Source organism: Tamandua tetradactyla, chromosome 5, assembly GCF_023851605.1.
Source record: "Tamandua tetradactyla isolate mTamTet1 chromosome 5, mTamTet1.pri, whole genome shotgun sequence".
Lineage (NCBI taxonomy): Eukaryota > Metazoa > Chordata > Mammalia > Pilosa > Myrmecophagidae > Tamandua > Tamandua tetradactyla.
The window spans coordinates 51207245-51227422 of NC_135331.1; the positions used below are offsets into that span (position 1 = coordinate 51207245).

The 20178-nt window shown below is 39.7% G+C and overlaps 1 long non-coding RNA gene across 1 annotated transcript in view; it reads right to left on the reverse strand.

Moving 5' to 3' along the window:
- LOC143684149 (uncharacterized) overlaps positions 1–20178 on the reverse strand; it is an 83649-nt gene that overhangs the window by 37577 nt on the left and 25894 nt on the right. The window contains exon 2 of the long non-coding RNA XR_013175876.1: positions 17873–18043. This is a non-coding gene — a long non-coding RNA (uncharacterized LOC143684149). The remainder of the gene's footprint in view (positions 1–17872; positions 18044–20178) is intronic.

Consider the following 20178-nt stretch of genomic DNA (forward strand, 5'->3'; position numbering starts at 1 on the left):
TTCAAAAATGTACAGAAAATAATATATACTAATGGCATATTTAACTATCATTTGCCAACTCACATAGCTGCTATCCAACACTCAAACATAGAAATGTAAATGTATTTAGAATGACTAGTTCCTTAGAATGAATTGTCACATATTAATTAACTAATTCAGAAAGCATTTATTGTAAGTATTTCAGAGATGGCAATGTCTGAACCTCCAAAAATCCACTTCCTCTTAAAAGGAATGACAAAATGGGGGGGAAAATGTCAAAAGGATCACTTCACAATTTTGGAAATTAACCCAAGTTTTTAAAATCCGGGGAGTGTTTATACAGAAAAGTGCCTGAATCAAAGTAAGAAGAGCCAGCCTTGTGGTATTTTACTTGCCTTATTCCCAGTTTCCTCTACCAAGTTCCCAGGCAGCCTTGAAGATGAGTAAGTAGTCTAACAATCAAAACAGCCCTGAAAAACAGCAGCATGACAGCTACAAGAGGGGACAAACAGTTTTCACATGCCCCAGAGTCCCCATCTGTGGATAAGCGTCACTACTTGGCAAGCCTTTCAGTTCTCTGAAAAAGCTCAGTTCACAGGGCTTGTTGTTATTTCACACAACGGGGAGCTCATATGGTGACAAAAGCCCTGCACCCAGAAAGACAGTGTAAAGAAATCACCAGCAATTGTTCAACATCACAATTGCTTGAGGTTTTCATACCAGTTGAGTCAAAGAATAATCTGATCAAAAACATAGAATGAGAATTTAAGGAATGAGATGACCACAGGGAGCTTTGAAACCCTCTGGCGTATTCCTGGGAACCGCAGAGGCACATATTCAGAAATGTGTTGTCCTTGGAAAGCTAAAAAGGCAGGAATAAAGGTTAAGGCAGGGTTGTAAATTGCTGTGGCTTTAAGGACATGTTCCAATTTACCCACACAGACCTTTGGCAAATGCTGTGAGACTTTTTTGTTCAAATCATTTAAGAGATCTCTAACTAATCTTTACCCGACTAATAAGCAAAATGAGCAGAGGCTTCAGAGGCTAAATATGACAAGGAATACAAATATTCAGCAACAGTGCTGGACAATCACAAAACAAACAACAACAACAGTAACCACAACAACAAACAGCAATGACAACAAAATCTAAGGCCTTGGGTTCTGATTTTGATAGTTGTCAAATCACATCCTTTAAAACACCCAGTTTTCAATAAAAATTGCAAGACAACAAAGAATCCAGAAAGCCCAGATGTTGGGATCCCTAGACAAAGACCCAAATGTCCTATAAAATAGAAATTATCAATAAAAAGAATCCATAAAAACTAAAAAACCTAGAAATTCTAGGCTTGAAGTACAATAAATAAAATTTTTCAAAATTCACTAGGAGGATTCAACAGCCAAGCTGATCTCACAGAACAAAGAATCAAGAAACTTGAATATGGATCATTTGAGATTATCCAATATGCAGCACATCCATGAAAAAAGAAAGAAAAAATTTTCAAAGACCAAGACACCGTTAAATGTGCCAATATATTCATAATGGTAGAAATAGAAAGGGAACAAAGAGAGTAAGAGGAAGAAAATATATGAAGTGTTAATTACCAAATATTTCTCAAATTTGAGAAAAAATAATTACATATACAAGAAGCTTAAAATCTATTAGGATAAATGTAAAGAATCTACATCTAGTCACATAAAATCCAAACTGTTGAAAGACAAAGACAAAGATGGAATGTCGAAAGCTGTACACAAAAAAATTACTCATAACATGAACTGGAGACTTATAATTCACAGCACGTTTCTCACTAGAGACTATTGTGGTTGCTCACAGTGGGCTGAAATAGTCATTGTGCAGAAATAAGAAGTCTGTTCACCAAGAATAGTATAGTGACAAAATGACCCATCCAAAATGAAGAAGTTAAACATTCCCAGATTCAAAAGAAAAAGAAAAGAAAAAACATGAGATTGTGTTGCTGGCAGATTTGCCCTTATACTGTAACAGAATAAAAATTTAAAAAGAGAACCCTATGGAGCTACACTACACAAGCAGTGAACCCTAAGTTAAACCATGGACTATAGTTAATACTACAATTTAAAAAAATGTACTACCATAAATTTAACAAGTGTTTCACACCAATACAATATGTTAACAGAATGGTAAATAGAAATCCTGTATTTTATGCATTGCTGTTCTGTAACCCACAACTTCAATAATAAAACAATACTAAAGGGAGTCTTTCAGACAGAAATAAAAAAACACTAGAGAGTACATAAAATAGTCATAAAGAAATAACAGTTACCACTAAAGATTACTACATAGGTAAATATAAAAACAGTGTAAATTTATTTTTCTTTGTAGTACTTTTCCAATTTGATTTAAAACACAATCACATAAAGAAATAATTACAGACCTGTGCTCATGTGTTTACAAATTACAGTGGTGTAATTTATACGGCAATAATAGCACAGAATAAGGGTAAGTAAGCATTGTTGAATCAAAGTTTTTTATTGAAAATGGTGACATTAATCTGAACTGGATTGTTCAAAGTTAAGATGTTCATTGTAATGGGGATACCACTATGAAAATAAATATGAAGAAAATACTAAAAGAAGAAACAAGGGAATTAAAATGGAGCATAAAAATTGTATGGCATATTCAATCCTAATCCCTGGCCTTGTAGCTGTGAGCCCACTTGTAAACAGCACCCTTGAAAATGTTAAGATGTGACCAAACTTAATGAGGGTGCGCCTGGATCCAACATGGCTAAATGCCTTATACACAGAGGACATTTGGAGGCAGAGTCAGACCAAACCAGAGGAAAGGCCAGGAGAATGAGAAGCCAGAGAGAAAGAAGGACAGAGTGCTCTGCAGCAGAGAATTGACAGAAAGCTATCACCAGAACAGGACAAACTTGCAACAAACATGGCTCACCAAAGCCTTAAATTTGGATTTCTAACACCCAAACCATGAGCAAATAAATTTCTGTTGTTTAATCCAAGCACTATGTGAAATTTGTCATACCATCCCTGGAAAAATTGAGAATGTTTGTCTTAGTTTACCTGAGTTGTTACCACAAATACCGTGAACTGGTTTTGCCTACACACACACACACACACACACACACACACACACACACACACACACACACACACAAAGAGAGAAAAATGTTTTACCAAATACTAGCTTTGAACAAGGGGTTTTTCAGATAGACTTATTCCAGTACCCAGTTGGAAGGAAATTCAGGAGAATTTGTTCATAGAATTATAAAGCACTTGCAACAAGCAAGTAGAAACATGTATGAGCATAAAATCAATCTACAGTGTTTAGAAGAGTAATTACAGGCATTTCTGTTTGACTGGGTTTTAATTTTTGATTGATTTCTTTTTTTCATTTATCTAATTGACTGCTTGTTTACATTTAGCATGGTGTTATTATATGAACTCCTAGAAATCCAAAGTCTAACTGCAAGGATGAAATGAAGACTGACATTTTGCTGGCTAGTCAATCAAATATCCCTTCCACACATTGTCTACTCGTCTTCTCATTTTTAAACAAAAACAAAACAATGTCAAAAACCTGAATAATCCACTTGAAAGAAAACTGAACAAAAAGACATACAAAGGATTTCATAAATACTACATTAAAATGTTAGTAACTATCAAGACTGAGAAATTGCTGTTGAATGTGGCTCACATTGTGTATGATTTAAGGGAATGACTGAAAATTGACCTTTTGTTACCTACTCTAAAAGTACCATTTAACAATTAGAAATTGAGCAAAAGTATCTGATTATATTTAACAAAAATTCCAATAGGGAAGTTGGAGATGGAGAGAGTTGTGGTGTTGGTTTTGGTCTTTTTTCTCCCCTATTTTTGGGTGTTTGGTGCATTTGTTATTAATGCACCAATTTGTTATTTAATGAATAATGTTATTTAATGAATTTAATGACTAAAAAATTACTACAAGAGTTAGTGGCATCAAATAAGAGCCCATTTTTATTGTTTTCCTTGGAGGGGATGAAGGATACATTTAGGTCTTGCATCCTCCAAAGCACAGTTGTTTCCATTTACTAGAAATGGACAGGCCTCTTTACAGGTAATTCACAGGGGGACTGAATTAATCTGGCTGGCAGTTGTATCTAGATTTGGGATTTTTGTTGCCACAGTTCCTCTGAGTGTGCCAATGGGGATGCTCCATGGTGTGAGCTGCCTGCCCTCAGTGCCCAGCTGTCACGGGAAGCCTCCTCCACATGAGGGTCTCTCTATCCAGGCACTCACTCCTCCTGGGAAGGTGGACTGTTCATGCTTCTGGCTACTTATAGTTTGCCAGGCTCAAGTTTGGGGGTGTGTCTTGGGGGACACTCTCTGTTCAGTCCCCACCATGCAATTATTGTTCTTAAATGAGGTTTCTTCTTCGTTAAGGTTCTCATTCTGTGTTTCTGTTTGTAGGGAATTATCGAGTAGGTCCTTTCCATAAACTCATTGCATCCTTGTTACTCAGTTTTCTCTGAAAAATACGAGAGTCCCAGTCTACAGATCAAGCTTGTACTCACCTATATTAGGGTAATTCTTCAGGTGTGTGAGGTGTGAGAACTTACTTTTCCAATTTCTATAACCCTAGTCATTAAGACAAACCATGCGTGGTATTTGGACCATGATGCCAACTATTTTCCTGAATTCGGGTGAGAGTTTGCAGTCTCCTTTACATGACACTTATTGTTGCAGACATGTCTCTGCTACCAATTAGTCATCGCTGGACAGTGTACCAACTATTTTAAGCCTTTTGGATCTTCCTTTACCTCCCTATCTTCTCTTACGTTCAGTAAACTTATTAATATCAATTTTTGACTCCCCAGATAAAGACATGAGCATTAAAGGCTATTCTTCTTTAAGGTGCTATTAATGAAATTATTTCTAACCAGCCCACAAACTAAGGCAACTAAATATCCTACTTTTATTAATTTTTAGCATTTAATTCATGCATTAATATTTTCAAGATTATTTATTGCCTATGGATTCAATTTCTCAAGTCAAACATTTCATTTCAGCTGGGTGCTGCCTTTACTCAATCCTTATATACCATCAGATTCTATTGGGAAAGAGAAATCACTCTGTATTAGTTGTCCATTATCTCCCAATTCTGTAAGCCAGAAATCTGGTCAGGCTTGAACAGGTTTTAAGCTTAGGGTCTCACAAGTCAAAAATCAGGGGGTTAGCTCAGCCAGTCTCTTAGCTGGGCTTTTAGCAGCTGCTTCCAAACTCATTCAGAATATTTACAGAATCCAGTTCTGTGCTACTGTAGGTTTCACTCCCCATTTCCTTGCAGGCTGTCAGCAAAGGCTCACTCAGTGGTCCTGTGGGTTACCCACATTCCTTAACACACCTCCTCTTCCATCTTCAAACCAGCAATGGCCTCTTGAGTCCCTCTTGCCCAACCCTGGCTCTGCCTTCCTCTTCTGAAACTTGGAGTCAATTCTCTAATTTTGAAAGGCTCAGGAGATTTCACCTACCCAGGTAATCTCCCTACTAAAAGGGACAAAGTCAATTGGTCAGTAACCCAAATTACTTGGCAAACATTCCTGTTTTCCATGTAACAATATAATTATGGGTGCAATATCTCATAATATTCAGTCTTAGGATTACAACAGGAAATCTTTTTGATTTTTTCAGCAAAGTTTCTATAGACATCAACATCCATGTACTATGTTAAATACTTTGTTTATAATGGCATTAGTCAACGAAAGCAAGAATACACCCATAGTTGTTGAAACTATACAACTTTGGTTTTATCATTATCAAGCCATATGTTAATTAGGTAACAGGAATATATTGGATTCTAGGATGTGAGATGGATGTCGTTGAGTTTTAACTTCCAAAAATGCATGTAGGATCTTACTTATATTTTTGCATTTTATTAGTAAGTACAAAATTATTAACACACAGTTAAATCCATATAGAAAAACACATACCAAAGCTTAAGTGGATGGAAAATTTTCAAGTCCTGAATTATTCCATTGCCAAATAGCAGGAAAATGCTGGTTGTATTAAGAATTTGTTAATGAGGAATTCACTAGATCTAGAACCACAGGAACTTTAATATTTTAAATAATGGGCTTACAGTGTTCAGAAAGGGACAGAGGAATATTTTTATTTGATTTTTTTATTTTTTATTTTTACTTGCTTATATGTTTGTACGTCTGCTTGTACCTAGGCAAGGGATCCACTTCTTGGTCTAAGAAAATTTCATCCATAAATAATATATCCTTTGTACTTTGTCTCTTTTTACACTTTTAAAGAGAGATCATTACTTTTTCTGTTTTTTTCATCTTAGAATAAGACAAGGAATTTTTTCTGGGGTTACTCCTTTTACTTTTAGTGACTTTCTTTTGGCAGGAGTCTTCTGATGAAGAGAGCACATGCTCTCCATCTTCCAGGAGCACGTGTGCTCTGTATGATGAGATATGCTCCTCCCTGACCTCAGAGGTTGCACAAGAGCATCTCCCCAGAGCCTTCCAGAGGCCTGGCATTGCTCTCCATCTCAGTCTTTACTGAAAGACAAGGTTTCCCCAGGGACATCTGGTATGGGAAGGACTGGGGAACAAGTCCTGAATTCCCTGAATATTTCAGTCCATAGGCAATGTAATACCAAGTTTGAAAACTTATTCTGGAGCCCTCTGCCACATCCACATGGACAGTCTGTGAGATTTGAATGGAAACAACAGCCACACTACAGTAACTCTCCTCCCCCATCCCGTCTCATAGATGACAGTCTCTTCTCTCCGAGAATTTTGTACTATGGTACAAAATCCCATGGGACACTATAATTGATTTAGCAAAGTGGGAACTGGGAGAGGAGAAAAGAGTGAATCTCTGCTCTAGGATGGTGCCAGGCTCTCTCACGTGATTGAAGTTCAGATATTTCTTGACTATCTGAACTGTTATATTCCACTGTCTATCATGGAACAAGAGAATGAAGAGCCCCACTACAGACAAGAGGAAGTGGAAAGAATCCAGGCCCTACAGAGCTGAGCTTGAGCTCAGACATGGGGCTGTGATGCAACTTGGATTACTGAGAAATATCTACATGATCCCAAGGGGAGGGCTGCCTCAGACAACGGGTCACAAGAAAAACATGTTCCAGCCCAGAGTTCTAGTGTGATACTACAGGGCTTTGAATGGTCACAAAGGGCCAAGGGTATGGGGTGGGCTGCCTAGAGGAAGGAGCACCTACAGTCAAACTCTGCCTTTTCCCTCAATTGATGCCTCTGCCCCTAGCCTCTTATTTTCTGAGTCCATCCTTTATTTGCATCATAGGTGCAAATTTAGTTACCTTTTCTGTTCATTTCACCCTAAGGCAGAAATATCTGTTAGCTACTTGTTCTAGTTTGCTAGCTGCCAGAAATATACCAGAAATATACCAGAAACAGAATGGCTTTTAAAAGGGGGAATTTAATGAGTGGCTAGTTTACAGTTCTAAGGCTGAGAAAATGTCCCAATTAAAACAAGTCTATGGAAATGTCCAATTAAAGGCATCCAGGGGAAGATACCTTGGTTCAAGGCCAATGAAGTTCAGGGTCTTTCTCTCAAGTGAGAAGGCACATGGTGAACAGAGTCAGGCTTCTCTTTTGGCTGGATGGGCACATGGGAAACATGGCATTATCTGCTATCTATCTCTCCTGACTTCCTGTTTCATGAAGCTCTGTGGAGGCATTTTCTTTCTTTGTTTCCAAAGCACTGGCTTGTGGACTCTGCCTCATGGTGCTGCAGCATTCTCTGCTCTCTCTGAATCTCTCACGTTCTCCAAAATGTTTCCTCTTTTATAGAATTCCAGTAAATTAATCATGACCCACCCTAAATGGGTGGAGACACATCTCCACCTAATCCAGTTTAACTCTTGATTGAGTCACATCTCCAGAGAGATGACTTAATTACAGTTTCAAACATACAGTACTGAATAAGGATTAGAAGAAAGCAGCTGCCTTTACAAAATGGGATTAGGATTAAAACATGGCTTTTCTAGGATACATATACCCTTTCAAATCAGCACACTACTCCACTGATTAATCAATTTCAGTCTTTGAAAGTGTGAATTTCTTCCAGGAAATTTTCCTAAAACTACTGATGTACACCTGGAATCTATTCTCCGTGCAAAATTTATTTGTCTTTCCATTTTGTTTTATTGTCAACCTTAACTTAGAATTCATCAATATTGTCACAGCTGACCTTTTGTTCAAGCACATCATTTAGGCATAGGCTGTTTTATAGAATCGAGCATGTTTAGGGTCACACCTGGGCTCTACCCATTAGATGATAGCAGTAGCTCCTGCTTACCACACTGCTGTCAAATGTTCCTTGGGAAACAAAAATCACACTACTTCAGAATCACTGATTTAATACAAACTACTGACTTCAATAATTATGAAAATGAGTGGTATTATTTTACTTGATCTCTGTGAATAGGCTTTTTTCTATGTACATCAGTGCATATTATCTCCCCATGTGAGGCAGCCGTGTCACAGATCCAAGAGACCTAGAGTTCCTTTATTATAAATATAAAACAGGGAATTGAAGCGCTGCAGCATTTTCTTATTTTTACCCATGCTATTGCTAATTCTAATGGATTAACCTTGGCCCATGAAACCCAATTCTTGTCCACTCAAATGATGAGAATTCACTAAAACTAAAGGCTCCTCTCTGCATTTGTTTTTCCCTGCATGATGGTTTTCTCCACTGTCATTCTAACCCACAGAACTTAAATTTTCACCCATGTCCTTCAGTCTATTCTCTCCCTTTACTTCAGGAAACACAGTGCTTTGAGGAATCCCTCCACAAATCATTGTGTTTGTTTAATTAATGATTCAAACAATATACTGTAAAATGACATTTCAGGATACCAGTGATTCATATAAAATATTTAAAGAGTTGGACCAACAAATGCACTTAAACAAATAAATCTGTGTAACTCAGAAAAAGTAACTACTAAGTCAAAGTATTATAATGACAGAACACAGATTTAACCAAAATTATGATATGGTTATTTTTAAATGAATGCTTAATGAAAATGGGACTGGGTGTGCAAGCCAAGTCATTACTGTACACAATTAAGGGACCATATTAAATGTTAAAATTAGTAAGTGATACTTTTGTACATCAAAGGTTATTATTAAGAAAACAAAAAATACAACCTATGAAATGAGAGAAAATATTTAGTAACCATGTATTTGATAAGGTTAGAATACTCAAAATATGAAAAGACTTCCTATAACTCAGCAACAACAGAATTATTATTAAAAGGAAAGGATTTAAATAGACATTTTCTAAAAGTAGACTTACAAATAGACAAGAAACACATGAAATGATGCTGAACATAATTAGCTATCAGGGAAATGCAAATCATTACCTCAAAATACCACCTCATGCCCATTACAGGAGGCTATTAAGTTAATAAATGGAAAAATAATAAGTGCTGATTAGCATATAAGTAAATAGGGACCCTGGTAATTTGATGATGGGAAAGCAAAATGATGCAAGTGCTATGATGGAAAACAGTTTGGTGGTTCTTCACAAAGTTAAACAGATCTAGTAAATGATCCAGCAATATCACTTCTCAGTATATATACAAAATAATTGAAAGCAGAGACACAAAAGACATGTGTACACCAATATCCATAGCAGCATTATTCACAATAGCCAAAAGATGGGAGAACACTAAGGCCCAGCAACTGATGAATAGATAAACAGGAGGTAGTATACACATACAATGGAAGACCATTCATCATAAAAGGAATGGAGTTCTGACACGTGCTACAAATGCATGAACCCTGAAGATTATCATGTTGAGTGAAATATGCCATACTCAAAGCAGAGATATTGCCTGATTCCATTTATATGAAAAACTAGAATATGCAAATTCATAAAGACAGATAATAGAGTACAGGTTACCCAGGGCATCAGGGAGTAATCATGGGGGATTAATATACAATGAAGTTAGGGTTCTGTTTTGGAGGATGGATAATTTTTCATTATGGACAGTGATGATGACAGCTCAACAGTGTTAATGTGATTAATACCAATGAAGTGTATGTGTAGGAGCGATTGAGATGGGAAATCTTATACAGTATATAAAAAAAGAGTAAAATGAAAATGACAGTGAAATGATATATATGATCCTGAACTGGATCTAATAATGCAGGAGAAAATGTCCAACAGAACAGTATTGGAGCAATTGAAAAAACTTAGGATATAGTCTATATGCTTTATACAAATGCTGTCTTGAACTTGAAAACTCTACCTAATGTGGTTATATAAGTGAAGAACCTGTGTTTTTAGGACATATACATGCAAGCATTAAGTGGTAAAGGAGAATCACGTGTGCAACCTACTCTGAAATGTTTGGAAAATTGCTAAGAACACAGGTAAGTAGATAGATAGTAGAAAGGAAGAGAGAGAGAGAGAAAGAAAGGGCAGAGTATGAAAGGAGAAGGAGGGAGGGAGGGAAGAGGGGGAGGGAGAGAGAAAGAGAGAGAAAATATTAAAGGTTCTTAACCCTGGGTTTCTAGGTGGGAGATATACTGGGGGTCTATGTATCATTTTGTATTGTTTTTGAAATTTTTTAAAAGCCCTTTAAAAAGTTAAAAAAATAATGAAATGATACAAACAGTATTTTAAAATTCAGAAGTCAATGACTACAAGAGCTAAAAGCTTGGAGAAGTTACCTCTGGAAAGTCAGACGTTAGAAGACAATGGGAATATTAAACTGCTGGGTTTTATTGTTTTATATTTATCATTTTTTTAGAAATACTTGATATCTGAACAACTTACTCTGAAAAAAAAGACAAAAATTAATTTAAAATAACAAGTAGCCCCCATAAGTATTTGATCATAATTTTATTTTAAAATTTGTATGTTCAAATAAGGCAAAATCTAATTTTAAAAAAGAATGCTATCTATGATTTAAATATACTTTAAGAAGACCAGATACTCTGACATGCTTCTCATCCTGGAAAACATCCCACTGCTCCATTAGTTGGAGTGAACCCCATTTAAAAAGCTTTGCAGAGCTTTCAGGAAAAGTAAAGCATGTCCCCAGCGAATACCAACCACCAACACAACAAAAGCATCACCAAAAGGAACATCACAACATTAAACTTACAACTGAAACTAGAATGAAAATGAATTTTGCTGGATATCAACCCACTGAGAAATAGACTTTCAACCTGATAAATGGGGGCTAAACCTGACTCCATCCCATGCTTAGCCAAATATTCAGTAAATACCTTCAATTGCAGAGAGAGAGACTTAGAAAAATCTGTGGCCTGCCCAGGTAAACCACAGCAAAACCAGTCAGTTTGTGTTGGAACTTGTGGGAAACTGATAATATCAATAGTCTTTCTTAGTAGTATCTGACACCCACCACTCATGAAAGGCAGACATTTGATTTATAACATATTCTCAGGGTGAAAACCTCATTGTAAGAAACATCATTAAAAAGGATCCAATTTGTAGTGCCCCATCACCTAGAAGAAATGAAATCAAATCACCTAAGTGCAGACTTCTGAAGATCACTAAAATTACAAAGTTAAAACACATAGCTCATATTTATATTCAACAAATAGATAAGGAAAGAGTTTTCCCTGAGCAAGAGACAACTGAATCTACAGAAAGCAGAAGATGGATATGGTGTGTAAATAATGAACACACAAAAATTGGTATGCAATTTAAGTACTTTAAAAGTGTTTAAATACAATAATCAGTTTTAAGAAGTACAATAAATTAACTTATTTTAGTCACACCATAGGGGGACCAAAGGACAGGAAAGAAAGGAGACTAAAGCACAGCAATGGAAAACAGACAAGGCACTGTGATCTCTTCAAAAAGGTTAAAATAATTTTTTCAGTTAAAATTGTTTAACAAACACAATCAGCTTTCATGCATGCAAGATGAATTCTGATAAATTGGCAGCAATGATGCTAGTTTTAAAATCCCTGCATAAAATAGAAGGGAATCAGATAAAAGAACCAAAAATGTATGACATTATTTCCCACCAAAAATAAATATCTAGGTATTATGAGCAACTTCCAAAATACAAGAAGAAATAGGACAAATTTCTTTTTCAATATTCATCAATAGTTCTTACCATCTGTGTCTGTGCAAGAAGAAGCTGAGGGAAACCACTCGGTCTTGGATAAGCCTTAGAACAAGAATCAACAGGTGTTCACTTGAAATCAAATCATGGCAGGCACCCACCTAATCACAAGGAAAGGTGGCAAGGAAAGTATTAACTCAAAGTAAAGGAAGACAGCACTACTAGAGGTAAAGAGAAATTATCCAACATGAGGAAAATGAATCTTATATATGCAGAAAATGATGTGGGAAGTTTTAATGAATGAGAAGCAAAGCCTAACTTGCAAATCAAGGGATGCAGCGTAGACAAGGAAAATTGTCAGCAAATGATTGCACTGAGTCAGAAGTGGTCTCGTTATTGAACTTTTATATTTAAGAAAGAGCTTTTCAGGCATCTGGCAGAAAAAGCATATCTCTTATGAAGGAAAATCATAAATTGAACTATCAATATTTAACCCAAGAAGTCAGCACATCTAAGTTTAAAACTTACTGAGGCTTATGATTGATTTTTTTTTTTGGCATGGGCAGGCACTGGTTAGTGAAACCAGGTCTGTAATATTCCAGCATGGCAGGTGACAAGTCTCCTACTGAGCCACCTTTGCACTGCCCCCCAAAACAAACTTTCTGAGGAAACTGCATCCTAATACTATTATTCTCAATCAACTTTTCATTCTAGTGTGAAGACAATGAGCACACATTTAGAAGCATTATGACAAAATTGCTGAGAACTATAAATCACATGTTCCAGCTTAAAAAAATAATTCTGGATTATGAAAATGTTCACTAAGACAAATATCCCAGAAATAAAATAGCAGAGGGAAAAACAGGAAAGATTAAGGAATGTAGCAGACAGCCCCTGTGTGCCCAAGCCATTTCCTCTTGCAGCAGGCAGGCTGCTCACTTCTCCTTGCAAATTTTAACTACCTCTTTAAAAATTCTCCAAATTCCTCTGAGCAGTTGGAACTACATGTGAACAGAATGCTTGCCTCAAGAACAGGAAAAACTGCAGATAGGCAAGGTTAGACAAACTCCTGTGAAGAAGCCCCTCCCCTAATCACTCATCCACTTCTGTATAACCAGCTTTGTGCCTTTCCCAATTTAAATCAGCCAATCATTTCCTTCCAACACCTCCTCCATTTCATACGTGTCTTTAAAGTGCCATCCTGACTATAAAATCTTCTGTAAACATTTGTTAAGGGCTCAGACTTTCGAGGTGACTTGGCTGGGCCCCACGCACACATACAAATACAATCTTGCTTCCAAAAGCTCCAGAGCCTCAATCCCAATTCCTCTGATGTTTGCACCAACACTTCTCAGGGCTTATACAGGATTAGGAGCTGGTGACATTATCATCTCTCTGTCCCATGACAGCAAACGTTCTCAGACCAGAGACCTGATGGGATGCAGTGCCAGCACTGGGGACTTCCCCATCTTTCAGAATCCCAACCTCCCCAAATGGGGCACTCATCACTGACAGAGCAGTGATGGATCCAGGACAGCTTCAGGAATCAGATCCCTGGGAGCGCCACCCATCTGGCTGCTAAGCACTGGACAGCATCAGGTTATCAGTCCACTCATAGAAGGCCTGAGTGGAAGGGTGGCCCGATCAACCCCCAAGACTCTCCAAACTATGGTCTCCATCTGGAGGAGCGAGGCAAATGGAAGTCTTCAGACTGGGTTTTGGGAAGGGCAGTGTAGGAGGAATGTCAATGGATTGTGCTCGACTATGTGCGTGAATGGAAGTCCTGGGCCACAGGAGCTGAGCTCCAGGCTGCGAGGGAGTTCAGATTCTGCAAGTTTGTGGCAATCCTCATATAGTTAAGGGTGGGCAACCCCAAAAGGGGGGCTGGCCAGGGGTTTACACTGGATGACCAAAGCCAGGAGGTGCCCAACGTCCCTGATAGGGGAGTGGCCAGGCTGAACAAAGCACTAAATTGTCTAAAATCCCTTTGTTGTTTGTCTGTAAACCCTTCCCCTAACTATTGGCTCTGCCAAATTTGGGGGTGGGGAATATAATAAAATACCATTGTGGTGCATGATGTCAAACTTTATGAAGGCTTTACTGATGATTGGGGAGTCCCTGGATCAACTCAGGAAATTCTGTATGCTAGAATGACCCACCTTTGAGGTAGATTGGCTGTCTGAGGGAACTTTTGAGTTAGAAAATGTTAAAGGCAGTTTGTAGATAATGTCAGGGATGTCTGGACATCCAGATCAGTTTCCCTACATTGCCACCTGGCTGGAGGTCACAAAGAAGAAGCCAGGGTGGATTAAGACTTGCATTGATGGGTGGTGCCAGGTGTTTCTCACCCAAGTGGTGGAGAAGTCCTGCAAAGAACCAGGCAGCAAGGCCAAGGTCCTGGTTTTATCCAGTGCACCTGAAGAAGAAAACCCCTGCCTTACTTCACACCCCCAATACCTGTGGCCCTGTCGAGCATCTCCACAACAACCCAATTCCCTCAGCAGCCCAGAAGCATCACCTGAGGCTCTGCCAAGTCCAGCCATCCCTGGAGTCCCTGAGCCATGGCAGCTGTGGCCCAGCCAGGTGGTGCCACCCCATCCCTGGCCACACCCTTAATGCATCTGAGAGAAACCCAAGGACCTCCCTGTCAATGTGTGGGGAGACTTTCAGGAAGGGAGAATGAACTTCACATATATTCCCTTCACTTCTACCAACCTGCTAACCTGGAAGAATCATACATGGTCCTACACTGAGAGGCCTCAGGTAATGATCGACCTGTTCTAGTCCATTGTCCAGACTCACCAGCCCACCTGGCCTGACCGCAACCAGCTGCTTGTAACTCTCCTCAGCACTGAGGATTGTTGGCACATGGTAGCAGCAGCATGGAGGCACCTGGAGGGAAGCACTCCTGATGGCACCTTAGACCCAACCCAATATATCACCCACAGTTTTCTGGGAGATGACCCAGAGTGGGACACACACACTGATGTGGGGCTGTAGTCCCTTCAATGGTTCTGCAAGGCCCTGCTCCAGGGCCTCCAGAAAGGCAGCCAAGAAACCACCAACACGACCAAGGTCATAGAGGTCTTGCAGAAGTCAGATGAGCCCCCGAGTGAGTTCCTTGGGTGACTGATGGAAACCTGCCAATACACACAATTTGATACTGAGGCCCCAGAGAGCCAAACGTTGTTAAACACCACCTTTGTGGGACAAGCAGGCCCTGACATTCTGCATAAGCTCCAGAAACTAGATGGATTTGCAGGCATGAACACAAGCCAGCTGATAGAGGTGGCCATGAGGGTATTCATCAGTCATGACCAAGTAGGGACCAAGGAAAAGAAAAAGGAATTCTGGGAAAAGGCTCGGATGATTACTGTTGCCTTTGAGCAGTGAGACCAAGGGCCCAGGTCAAAAACAACCCAATGGGCCTGAGCACCCCTGAGGCAAAACAAGTGTGATTTCTGCAAGGAGGAGGGGCATTGGAAGAACAAGTGCCCCAATAAAGCCATCCATTAACAGGCAGAGGAAAGCAGGATACCAGCCCTAGGCCTCATCCGGATCCTGACACCATCACTTTGTCTGTCGATGAGCTCTCTGACTAGGACAGACTAGGTTCCATATATTTAGACCCTCAGGAACCCATGGTCAGAGTAAAATTAGGGAGCTGAATGATGGACTTCATGGTGGATACCAGTGCTGAACACTAATAACCCAGCCCCTGGGGGATGCTCACCCATTTCCTGGCTGGACAATACACATAGTGGGTGTCACAGGAAAGTGCAGAAAACACCATTCCTGAAGGCCAGACAGTGCAGCGCTGGGGGTCACTTAGGATGGCACCAGTTCCTGTACATGCCAGAGTGCCTGCTGCCATTACTGGGATGGGACCTCCTCAGGAAACTGCATGCCCAAATTACTTTTGGTCCAAAGGAGAAGACTTTTTAAAAATTGATGGCCCACAAAAGATTCTACTCCTAACCATACCAGCTGGTGAAGATTGGGGGCTGCATGAGGAATCTAAAGTGGGAGGGGAGGTCTGCCCTAGCCTGCCATTCCTGGACAGAAATCAAATGTCTGGGCTGAGCACAAGCCTCCAGGCCTAGCTGAACACTGCCTCCAGTGGTAATGGCCCTGAAGTCCATGGCACGCCCTGTGGCAGTGCAACAGTACCCAATCCTTCAGAAGGCCCTCAAGGGAATTCAAGGCCATTTGGCATGGCTGGAATCCCACCAAATTACCTGGTCCTGCAACTTCCCTGGGGAACACCCTGCAGCTACCCATGAAGAAAGCTCAAATGGGAATTTTGCCTGGTACAGAATTTGTTGGCAGTCAATGGAAATACAGAAGCCATCCACCCCATGGTTCCTAACCCATGTATCCCCCAGTCTGGTCCCAGAGGAAGCCAAATGGTTCTCATGCTTGGACTTGAAGGACACCTTCTCCTACACCCAGGTAGTCCCACTCAGCTGGGAAATATTCACCTTTGAATGGGAAAGGCCTTCTGTGAGAACTTGTGTGCTCAGGAAGGTGAGTACTCCATGAGGGTGCAGACCAGACAGTGTGGGAAGGGGATGAAAATGTCAGCCAAACTACACCTTATAAAGTCCTTAATCGGACCAGGTAGGGAGCAATGTAAATACCGCCAGTCCTCAGCAAGCCCCGGCCAGATTTTACTGGCTATGTGGGAAAATGGCCTACAAATGGCTGCTTGCTGGGTGGACAGGGTCCTGCACAATTGGGACCATTTGCCCAGCTTTCTTCTTGGTCCCCCTCTTCTGGGGTAGCCAGATTGGGTGCCCCCTGTGGGCACTCATCAGAGAAAAATGGAGAGTGGCAGACAACATCCAAATAGGGAGTTGGGAAGATAATTAGCGGCCCCTGGAATGAATAATCCACTATTACGGCCTGCCACCTGGGCTCAGGATGAGTCATGGGGATATTGAACCCCCATCTACATGGTCAACCCTATCATTCACCTCCAAGCTGTTCTGAACTAATAACTAATAGAACCTCATAGGCACTAGAAGCCCTAACCAATAACCAGGACAAAATCTGGGCAGCCATTTACAAAACCGGCTGGCCCTAGACTATCTCTTAGTGGATGAGGGAGGCATCTGTGAGAAATTCAACTGAACTGACTGTTGCCTCCATATAGATGAACAGGGAAAAGCTACTAGAGAAATAACCAATGAAATGAGAAAGCTAGCCCGTGTCCCCACACAAACATGGAAAGGCTGGATGGTGGTTCTCTATGTTCAAAGGGCTCAGAACCTTAATTGCTAGTGTCCCAGGCTTGCTAGGCTTAAGCCTCTTCATCCCATGCCTCCTGCCACTCTTAATAAGTAGCTTATAATGCTCAAAGCCCTAACAGAAAAAAGCAGACCTTGGCAAAAATCCTGGCAATATGGAAGTACCAATACCAGCCCCTACAACTAGAAGAAAATGAGGTATAAATGATGCAACTGTACACTAACATGGACAAGCATCAAAGTGGGGAATGTAACAGGCAGCCCCCGTTTGCCCAAGCCATTTCCCCTTGCAGCAGGCAGGTCCTTCATGCCCCCCTTGCACATTTAAACTACCTCCTCTTTAAAAGTCCCCAAATTCCTCTGCGCAGTCAGAACTACATGCAAACAGGATGCTTACCCTGAGAACAGGTAAAACTGCATGTTGGCAAGGTAAGACAAATTTCTGTAAAGAAACACCTCCCCTAAGCACTCATCGGCTTTTCTAAACCCAGCTTTGTGCCCTTCCCAATTGAAATCAGCCAATCATTTTCTTTGAACACCATCAGTTCATACCTTACCTTTAAAAGATCTTGTAACCTTTTGTTCAAGGCTCAGACTTTTGAGGTGACTCAGCTGGACCCCATGAACATGGACAAGTTAAATCTTGCTTCCTGAAGCTCTGGAGTCTCGGTTCCAATTTCTTCAGGATTCCACATAACGTTCCTGGAAGCTCTTGCAGCACTTCGCTCCTGGTTTCACACAACAGAATATATAAATCAATTTGGATAGAATTGACATCATAAATATTTTTAGTCTTCCACTCCATGTACCCATTATGACTTTCTGTTTATTTAGGTCTTCCATGATTTCTTTTACCAAATTATTGTAGTTTTGTGTGTATACGTGTTTTGTATCCTTAATTAAATTTATTCCTAAATATTTCATTCCTTTGGTTGCTATTGTAAATGGAATTTTTTTCTTGAGTCCTTCCTCAGTTTGCTGATCACTGATATATAGATACAGCACTGATTTTTGGACATTGATCTTTTATTCTGTCACTTTGCTGTACTTATTATTAGCTCTAGTAGCTTTGCCATAGATATTTCAGGAGTTTTGACATATATTATCATGTCATTTGCACACGGTGAGTTTTACTTCTTCCTTTCCAGTTTGGATGTTTTCATTTATTTTCCTTGTCTAATTGCTCTGCCCAGAGCTTCCAGAAAAATGATGAATAATAATGGTAGCAGTGGACATCCTTGTCTTATTCCTGACCTTAGAGGGAAAGCTTTCAGTCTTCATCTTCATTGAAGATGATGTTGGTTGTGGGTTTTTCATATATTCCCTTTATCATGCTGAGAAGTTCCCAACTATTTATATCCTTTAAAGTATTTTCAGCAAGAAATGATGTTAAATTTTGTCAGATGCTCTTTCTGTATCAATTGAGATGATCATGTGGTTCCTCTGCTTTGATTTGTTGGTATGGTGCTTTACGATAATTGATTTTCTTATGTTGAGGCAGCCGTGCATGCACTGAAGAAATGCCACTTGCCCATGGTGTGTAATTCTTCTAATATGCTGCTGGATTCAATTTGCAAGTACATTGTCGAGGAATCTTATATCTATATTCATATGATGAATAAATGGAAAGATATGTGACAAAGAAACTACCTTTCAATAGTAATATATACCAATGTTGTAGGCATATGATGTTAAATATATTGTTAATTCATCTTTCCATTATTTAAAAAGAATTTCATAATTAAATTTGTGGAGAAAAACTTCACTGGGCCGTTTTTCCTGTTTGGTGAAACTTCCTGTGGAAAAGCATATAAAAGTTCAGGATAGATATGGTTGGATCACCAGATGATGGGGAAAGGAAGCCAGTTAAAAGAATGACAAATGCAGTGACAGATGACTTTTTGAAATTCCAGATTCCTTTAGGGCATGCCAGATAATTCCTGCTTTCTAGGTTTACTTTCCCTTCCATGCCCAGTTGCCTGATTCCTTCCCTGAACAGATAAGAGCACAAGGAGCATGGACATGACCAGGTGACAGATGTAGCATCCTCCGGGTTGGTGAGGGTAAATGTTAATCCCACAGGAGACTAACTTTGTGTTGGTGAATCTCCCAAGACTATACCACTACAATGAACTCACATGTTCCTTCACCTGCTTTGGTGGAAGGAAATGCACTAATTGAGACTGTAATGTTGAACATACATTTACCTCTTTTCTTATCAGCAGAATCAGAACTACTGATGATAGTCTAGGGCTTTGAGCTTTGCACTAAGATCTTGCCTACATTTTCTTATCAGGATTGTGTCACATTCAGGGATCCGATGTCTAACTCCATCACATGTTCATCTGCCTGCATGAGACTTCACTGTTACTTTGGATTGAAAAAAGTCAGCAGCTTTGCTGAATATTAAAGAATTGGTATAAGAAACATCTGCCATCTTTTCTTTCTGAAGTTTTCTTTTCTGCTATGGTATTTTATTCACATGTTCTGCTGCACAGTTCTGCCTTTCACTTCTTCATTTCAGTAGCTCTTGTCACCCAAAAGTCCCAAGGTTTTCTGTGATTTCTACATTACTGACTAGTATCAATGAACTCTTTCTGCTGTTCATCTGGTTGTCACTGCTCTGTGACATTAGGAATATCATTCCTAATCATCAAAGTGTTTGGCTCGATATTTCAAACCTCTTTATTTAGCTGTTCCAAGGGTAGAGAAGGTAAATGTGGGTGTACAGCAGGTGACCTAAGTCTGTAGGTGCCAGAGATGCAGGAGAGGGGCAGGCCAAAGCAGCCTCCTCGGGAGGGTCAACATGTATGTCATTTAGAAGTAGACAAATGACATTAGTGGAGGAAAAGCCCCCACACTG